Source organism: Strix uralensis, chromosome 1 (genome assembly GCF_047716275.1).
Source record: "Strix uralensis isolate ZFMK-TIS-50842 chromosome 1, bStrUra1, whole genome shotgun sequence".
NCBI lineage: Eukaryota > Metazoa > Chordata > Aves > Strigiformes > Strigidae > Strix > Strix uralensis.
The window spans coordinates 115,200,447-115,207,775 of record NC_133972.1 but is presented as its reverse complement, the minus strand read 5'-3'; the positions used below and the strand labels follow the sequence as shown (position 1 = coordinate 115,207,775).

At 42.8% G+C, this 7,329-nt stretch overlaps 1 protein-coding gene across 1 annotated transcript in view; it reads left to right on the top strand.

Annotated features, from left to right (window-relative positions):
* Positions 1-225: 225 nt before the first annotated feature.
* Positions 226-7,329, top strand: part of CDH7 (cadherin 7) — an 82,784-nt gene continuing 75,680 nt past the window's right edge. The window contains exon 1 of the mRNA XM_074877663.1: positions 226-736. The gene's annotated coding sequence lies outside the window, so the exon portion shown is untranslated. The remainder of the gene's footprint in view (positions 737-7,329) is intronic.

Below are 7,329 nucleotides of genomic sequence, written 5' to 3'. Positions count from 1 at the left end.
CTCTCTCCTTCAGCTCCGCGTTTCAAATGCAAATCGGGAGATAGATTTGGCTCCCGCCCCACCCCCTAGCCCGGCTCCTGATTTTTATCCAAAGGACTCCATCTGTATATCCTGTCAAGGAGGAGGAGGAGGAGGAGGGGGAGGAGAGGCGGGGGGGAGTGGGGCCGGTCAGGCTGCTGGCTCCCTGGATCCCTTTTCAATAGCCACCGCTGGGTCTTCGGGAGGTACAAAGAGTCGCGGTGCCTCCGCCGCCCACCCTCGGACGGAGCTGGCAGCCGGCTCCGGCCGCCGAGCGGTGATATCCCCTGCCCAGAGCAGCATCCCCACCTCCTTTGCCTTCTTCCCTCCTCCCCCCTCCTTCCCTCCCTCCTCTTCCTCCTCCTCCTCCTCCTCCCGCAGCCACGATCCGCACCCAGTCGGAGCTGGGCTTGGCACCGGCACCCACTTCTCCCACCGTGTGCCCAGCGGCTGGCCGTGCCGCGCCGCGCCGCGCAGGAGGGGGAGAAGGAAAAGGAGGAGGAGCAGCGGAGCGGAGCGGCGCGGCGGCGCTCCTACCTCCGCGGGTGCGGGCGAGTGCGCGGGTGGGCGCGCAGCCCCCATGCCAGGAGGGAGCCCCGCCACCAGCAGCCCGGCCCCCGCCCGGCAGCATCCCGCCAGCACTTCGCCGCGGAGGCACCGTCGGCCCTTGGGATTAAAATCCTCACTGCGCCGGGGCGCCGAGGGAGAGGGGGAGCAGGTAAGTGCGGCTGCACCTGTGCTTTCCCTTGCTTCCCTCTCTCCCCTCCCCTCCCCTCCCCTCCTCTCCTATGTAGGCAGAGGGGGATCGGAGTAGTTGCAGGAGAGGGCAGTGTGCGGCTCGTCTCCCCCCGCCCCGTGCCCCCGAACTGCCGCCGCTCGGCCGCGGGCCGTGGCTCGGCGGGGGCAGCCGGGCGGCGCGGCCGCGGGCGCAGCGGCAAGTTCCGTTCTCCCAGTGCTCGGGGGCGGCCGCGGGAGCACCGGCACCAGCCGGGGAGGGGAACCGCGGAAAGTAAGAGCACTAACGCTATATGCGAGTGTGCACCTTCTGAAAAAATAAGAGAACAATAGCATCTCTCTGACTCTTTGGAGAAGTCTCACAGAGAAGCGGGGAGGTGAGGTGGGGGGAAGGGAGGGCCTCAGACTTCTGCAAAATGTAGGCAGCACTAAGTCCTGACTACCTCAGTCCTTTATGCCACACCAGAGCGGCTGTCTTGCTTGATCCGAGTCCGGCAGTGATGCTACAGAGCAAAAGATTACTGAGGCCAGAAAATTTCCTGAGTTATTTCCCAGAGCTTTCCTCCTTTTATGTCAAGGATGTTCTAGAGTTTGCAAATGTTGAAATGATGGGAGCTTATTTCTTTCATTAGTATTCAGCTGGTAAGGCTAGCTCTGCAGTGCTTGGCTGATACTGACCCTTCCCCCTCCGCCCCGTCCCCCCATCTATCCACATATCCACGCACAGGCATGTCCTGCTTTCCTATAATAGGTTGTGTGCACCGGTAGCAAGTCGTTTGTGACCTGGATCCTCAGACTTCTGGTTGCTAAATGCAGGAAAAAATATCCCTTTTTGAGATAAGATTTAGCCTTTACACTCATGCTCTCAAAAGGTGAGGTAGTTCAGGTGAGCCAGGATCCTGCAAGCGACATCTTCCCCAGCAAATCGGGGCATTTAGGGAGGGATGGGAGACTGAGACTAGTGAGGCACTCTGATTCTGGGAACTGAAGTGTTGATACTTTAATCTTTTCCCATTGCAAGGATAAAATCTTGTGTTCTGATAGATAACTTCTCAAGTCAAAGTAGAGACTTGAAAGGGCAGCGCATACTTTATAGTCTCTCTAACAAGACATACTGCCTTGCCATTTTTCATCTAAAACATAGGTGATTGTACAGCTTTGCAGAAAATAAATCGCTTTTCCAGGACAAATAAGTAAATACATAAAGGAGCCAAACTCTTAAGAATGCCAGTTTCTGAACCAGTCTCTCCTTGACAATGATGTGTAACTTTACTTTTCTACCCTTATTAAATTTATTGTTTCCCTGTTACATTACGTGAAGTTTGCAGGGAATTGTTACCGGTGAAAGTTAGATATTTATTCTGTTTCTAAAAAAGATAGTTCTGCATAATCTCAGGTGAAGAGCTATTTAGATGGGCAATAGCATGAAAGTTGCGTAAGTAAATTGTTTACTTGGAATATAGCTTCTGAAGGTACAACAGGTCAACAGATAAAGATCAGTTGGGAAATGATGCTGATTTGCTTTTAGCAATATTGTAAGAGTTTTAAAGATGCAAAAGTGAAGTGAGGATGTTTAGAGATAATACAACTGTGCCTCATTAGAGCTAGTTCAGTGCAACCAGTGTGTTATCATCTTTGGGGGAAAAAAAAAGAACAAAAATCCCACTAAACAAATCCAGAGGAACTATCTAGGGACCAAATGTGACATCCTGTTTAAAGTCCTTGTGCACACTTTTTAGCTCTCCAACCTGCAACTGCCAGGGGATCTAATCTAGACACACTTCTTTTTTAGGGTCATGAAGAAAGGCTAAGTAAGATTTAAAAAACAATTGCAAAAAAATCCACAGCAAAGTGAGAAGAACAAAGGAGCTAAAAGCTGATTCTGACAACTTTTAATGTTAAGTATGTCAAATATCTTGGGTTTGAGTACTTAATATAGATTAAAAACTACCTGGAATCTTAGGGAAATATCAAAGGTAATCTGAGCTACCACTGCATGTTAGAAGTGTATATCAGTTAACGTGAATAAAAATACAAACATCAGTAATGTAGACTGTTTTCTTGCAAAAAGCCATTAAAGACTGCAGTTTTAATCAGAGGGTGTTTCACAGTTATAATGGGAAACTTTACTGTAATTAAAGGCTGATGGAGGTCATTAGAATTGTGTTAAGAGTCAGATGACAGCCTCACAACTCTCATAGGTCTACTTTTATTGATTTAATAGCAAAGCACTCTTGATTATTTGTTATTGATTTAATAGCCAAGCATTCTTATCTTTCTATATAAAAGGGTAACTATAAAGCATTTGTGTAACTGCAGATCATCCATGAATTATCTGATGAGAATGGATATAGCATCCATGTAGATCTTTGCCTATCCTGTGTGTATAACTGTGTGCATGTGCATGTTGTGTCCATATTTTTCTGTTTCTTCAGCAGAGACTTGACTGAAGAAAATCATTATTAATGCAAAACCGTAGGCTGTTCTACTCTAAGTTAAAGTCCTACTTTGCTATAAACCTAGCTAAGCCTTTTCTCAAAAGTATTCAACTCACAAATTTACTTCAGTGTGCAATGAAAATAGAAAATATTTTAAACTTCAAATGGTTTGCAGATGAATATGCTGCTTAGGAGTCAGTTTTAGTGACAGGCTGGCTAGTAAGTTTCTGTCTATGTTTTCGGCTATTGGCTTCTGATGTGTTCAGCAGTTCTTCAGTGAAGGCCTTTCTTGAGCCATTCAGTTTCTTTTAGTTTATCATGCACATTTTTTTTCATGTACACTTTCATGTTACTACTGGGTATTGTTTTCTCGTGGCAATAAAAATCATTAAATTCTAGCTGAGGAAGGGTGCATAAAATAGATGATGGTTACTTCGGTTCTTCCCATCAAACCAGGCTTAACTCTAAGCAGTAATGCAGGAGTGCCTCCTCTGGGAATTCAGCGGTTCTGCAAGAAAGTCATCCCTAGGTATTACGTGAAGTTCCTCAGCTTGAATGAGGCTGCAGAAACTGAGCTTGTGGAAATTTAAATATTTAACTTGATTGGTCACAGATATACAAATACTGCTAGCGTTTCTTTTCAATAACTGATCAAATTAGCATAATCCTTTCCAGCAACTTAGATCTATAAAATGTGTCATAGCAAGGTGAAAATCCAACAAAGCACTTTCACATGGAGAAAGTTATGTTAAAAAAATTTAAATGTTTCTTTTGTTAATTTTTCTTAGGGGAAAAAAGAAACCTATCAACAACCTAAACAACTTAGCACTCTAGCCACATACAATCTTATGATCAACTGCAGAGCAATATGAAAGACCAAAAGCTGTTGCTTGGTTTTCTTTACACATTTTTTTGAATCTGTATCATTTATTGAAGTGTGCCTAGTGTTTTTCTATTGTCTCATCAGGTCCTTCCACCTGAGTCAGAGGGTATTGGAGCCAGTTTAGTGTAACAGCACCATATGTTTGGAGTAGTGATAGTTTTTTGCTTGATAACCAGATGCAGACTGCAGGATGTGCACTACATTTACAGATCTCCCATGTGAATATTTAGGCCAGTTAGCGGCAGGAGGTTGTGGTCTGTAGTTGTAATGTCATCTGGCACAGGGAGTTAATAGGTTTCATTGTACTGCCTTGACTTGCAGAGCTTCATTTCATGGAAGGGTCAGTCCCCACCTCACTTGCTCCAAGGCACCCTCCTTTTTTCCTTTTTTTTTCCTTCCCTGAAAATATGATAACCAGACGTTGCGATAATTAGACATGTTATCTTCTATAAATCCTTTGTCTCAAGGATATTTAGGGTGTGTGACAGAGAGGAACTGCAGGCTCATAACAAAGGGGAATTTTCTCTGCCATGGAAAGTGACACCCTTTCCAATGGGCATTGTAAAATTGAATGTCAAAACATAAATATTTCAGTGAGGGTAGTTCAGCTGTCAGGGGGCTCACCTGCTGATTCCACTGTGTTTAAGGGATCAAGGTTCAAGATCCAGTGGCAACAGTCACCCTCAGAATTATCTCAACACTCAAGGTCTTATTTTATTGAATGACTAAAGTAGAGGGAAAAAAACCCAAACAAGGGATAACTGTGCACTATTGACCAAGCTAAAGCAAGATTTACTAGCAGATGTCTGGGCTGCACTTTCAGAGACTGGGGTCCAGGTTTACACAGTAGATTTTGCAATGCTATCAAAAATTGAAGCAATGTTGATGAGAGGAGAACAAGGGGGGTGGGGGGTGGGGGTGGGGGTGGGCACAGGGAGAAGAAATGCCATAGGAGTTCAAAACTTCATTCTAAGATTTCAAAATCGACAAATGTAATCCAGACTGGAGGAGTTTAGTAGTGGAAAAGGTTTTGGATTTCCACTTCTTCCTGAAGAATTTTGTACATTGGAAAGACCTTAGGACCATATACGGTGAAGGACAAAATTCCATGTTAGATTGAAGAGGTTGACAGGGAAATTATGTGGTTCATAGATTATGATGGCACTGTGACACTGGTAGCAATGTGTGAGTGGAAGTCTGCAGGAATTTGCATTTTGACTGTAAAGGTTAGGTGGTACAAAGATGATCTCAAGACCCTTCAGCAAATGGCCCTACAAGGCTGGGGAAATCTCAGGGGTGGGGAAAGAGGGCTTCCATGAGGATATCTAGGAGACTGAAGATGTGTTTTGTCCATATCTGCTGGTGCTCACTGCTACACACAAACAGCAAGGACTAGTCTTGATGTGTTGTTTTAGAAATTATGGAGCAAAGCAAAATATTCAGAGAGATTTTCAGTGGGTGTAAATTACCCTTAATTGCTTGCAGTGAGGGGAACTATTCCTTAAAGCTGAGGATCTTATTCATGATCTGAATGTTTTCAACAAATCAAGATTGTCCCTCAGAGACAGTGCATAATAGTGTCTTTTTGACACTAGCAGATTGTTTTGGCAAAGTAGAGTAGTAACATTTTTCAGATCAGCAGTGTTCACCAGAACACTTCTGCTACTAGACTGTGGCTTAAATATAGTTCCATTTCTATACAGCAGATGGGAGAAAATGTAAGTTTTATGGTATATATTGAATAAGGAGGTTATTATTTTTTCAAATGTATATTCTTCAGTCTGAATGTTTTATATATCAACCAGCTATTTAAGAACACAAACATGAGAGATTAGATATTTAGTGGATATTATTTATGTATTTGTTTTGGATTCTTATAGCTGTTCACATAGACAGCACGTTACTGCTCTGGCAAGACATACTACATGCACAGTCCAGATCACAGAACATACTCGTTGAATTACACACTGTTTTTTATACTTTATATTTTTCATATTTGTGATTGTCAGGACTATATGAAAGTAAATTGGGAATACAAGTTTAGAAGAGAAAGGTAGAGCCTAGTGCTTTAAATATACCAGCAGACAATTTTGTTTTTAAAGCTTAAATTACTTTTTATGTAGGCAAAGCTTGAGTGAGGAGACATGATTGCATTTTGTCCCTGTTTGGGGAGGGGATTAACATTTTGGAGATCCAGAAATAAGATGTAAAGGTGCACTTCTGTCTTAGGGTAATTAATGACATCAATTACAAGTGCAAATATGGTTCAGTTCTGTGTACTCTGAGTTCTGTTTGTGAAGAAAGTGATACCATTTTATAAAAGAACATCTTTAAACACAAAATACAAAATGGTTGCAGGTCAGTTTTGCCTTCACACTCAAGCTTGTAAACACAAATGACAGAGAAGGCACTGGAATCAGAGCACTGCATTCCCTCTATTGCTGTCAGTGTTAGTCACATCCACTGCTGCAAGTGCAACCCTGAACACTGAAGTTATGCCTTGAGGAGGATAAAAAAACCCAACAGCACCTTTTAGTTTTCAGTTTTATGAATGCTGTGATGTTGCTTATGTGGACTTGTGGACTCCATACTTGAGGACCTCACAGAGCAGGTGATGTTGAAGTGCTAGTTACGCTTGGGCAGAAATATATATATATTTTTTTAAATCAATATAAATATGTATATCTAGATCAGTAAAAAAGGTAATGAAATGCAATTTAATAAATAATTATTCCCAAAACAGAAAAGATTTTTAAATACCAGACACTTTTACTCTTTCTTTGGGAAGTATCACACTCAAAAGGCAATGTGCTGAAAGAACTATAAATAAAAACCTAAAAAAAAAAGGGCTCTAAGAGGAATATGAAGCCTTATCCTGAAGAAGGGGAGGAAGGGAGGGAAGAATGTTTCAGAGTAGAAAGTGCTGCCACACCACTGAATAAAAATAATTGGAATTCTGGAGACTGTGTTGTTTAAGCATTTGAGAATGAGTAAATGACAACAGTTTTGGTTGGTTTTTTTTTTTTGTTTGTTTTTTTTTTTTTTTTTTCCAGGGGGTGTGAGTATTCTGCTTTTCATCAGATTGTGCTGTCTAGCATATGGACTGTTTTTCAGTTGGTATTTTGGGTGCATTTTTCAGTTCTGTGCTGTGGTGTGTGGCTGGGGACCATGGCACTCCATATGGTGGCTTTCATACTTTCCTGCAGGTGTAAAAGAAAGGATATAAGAGAACACTGTTTGAGATAAAGGTTAGAG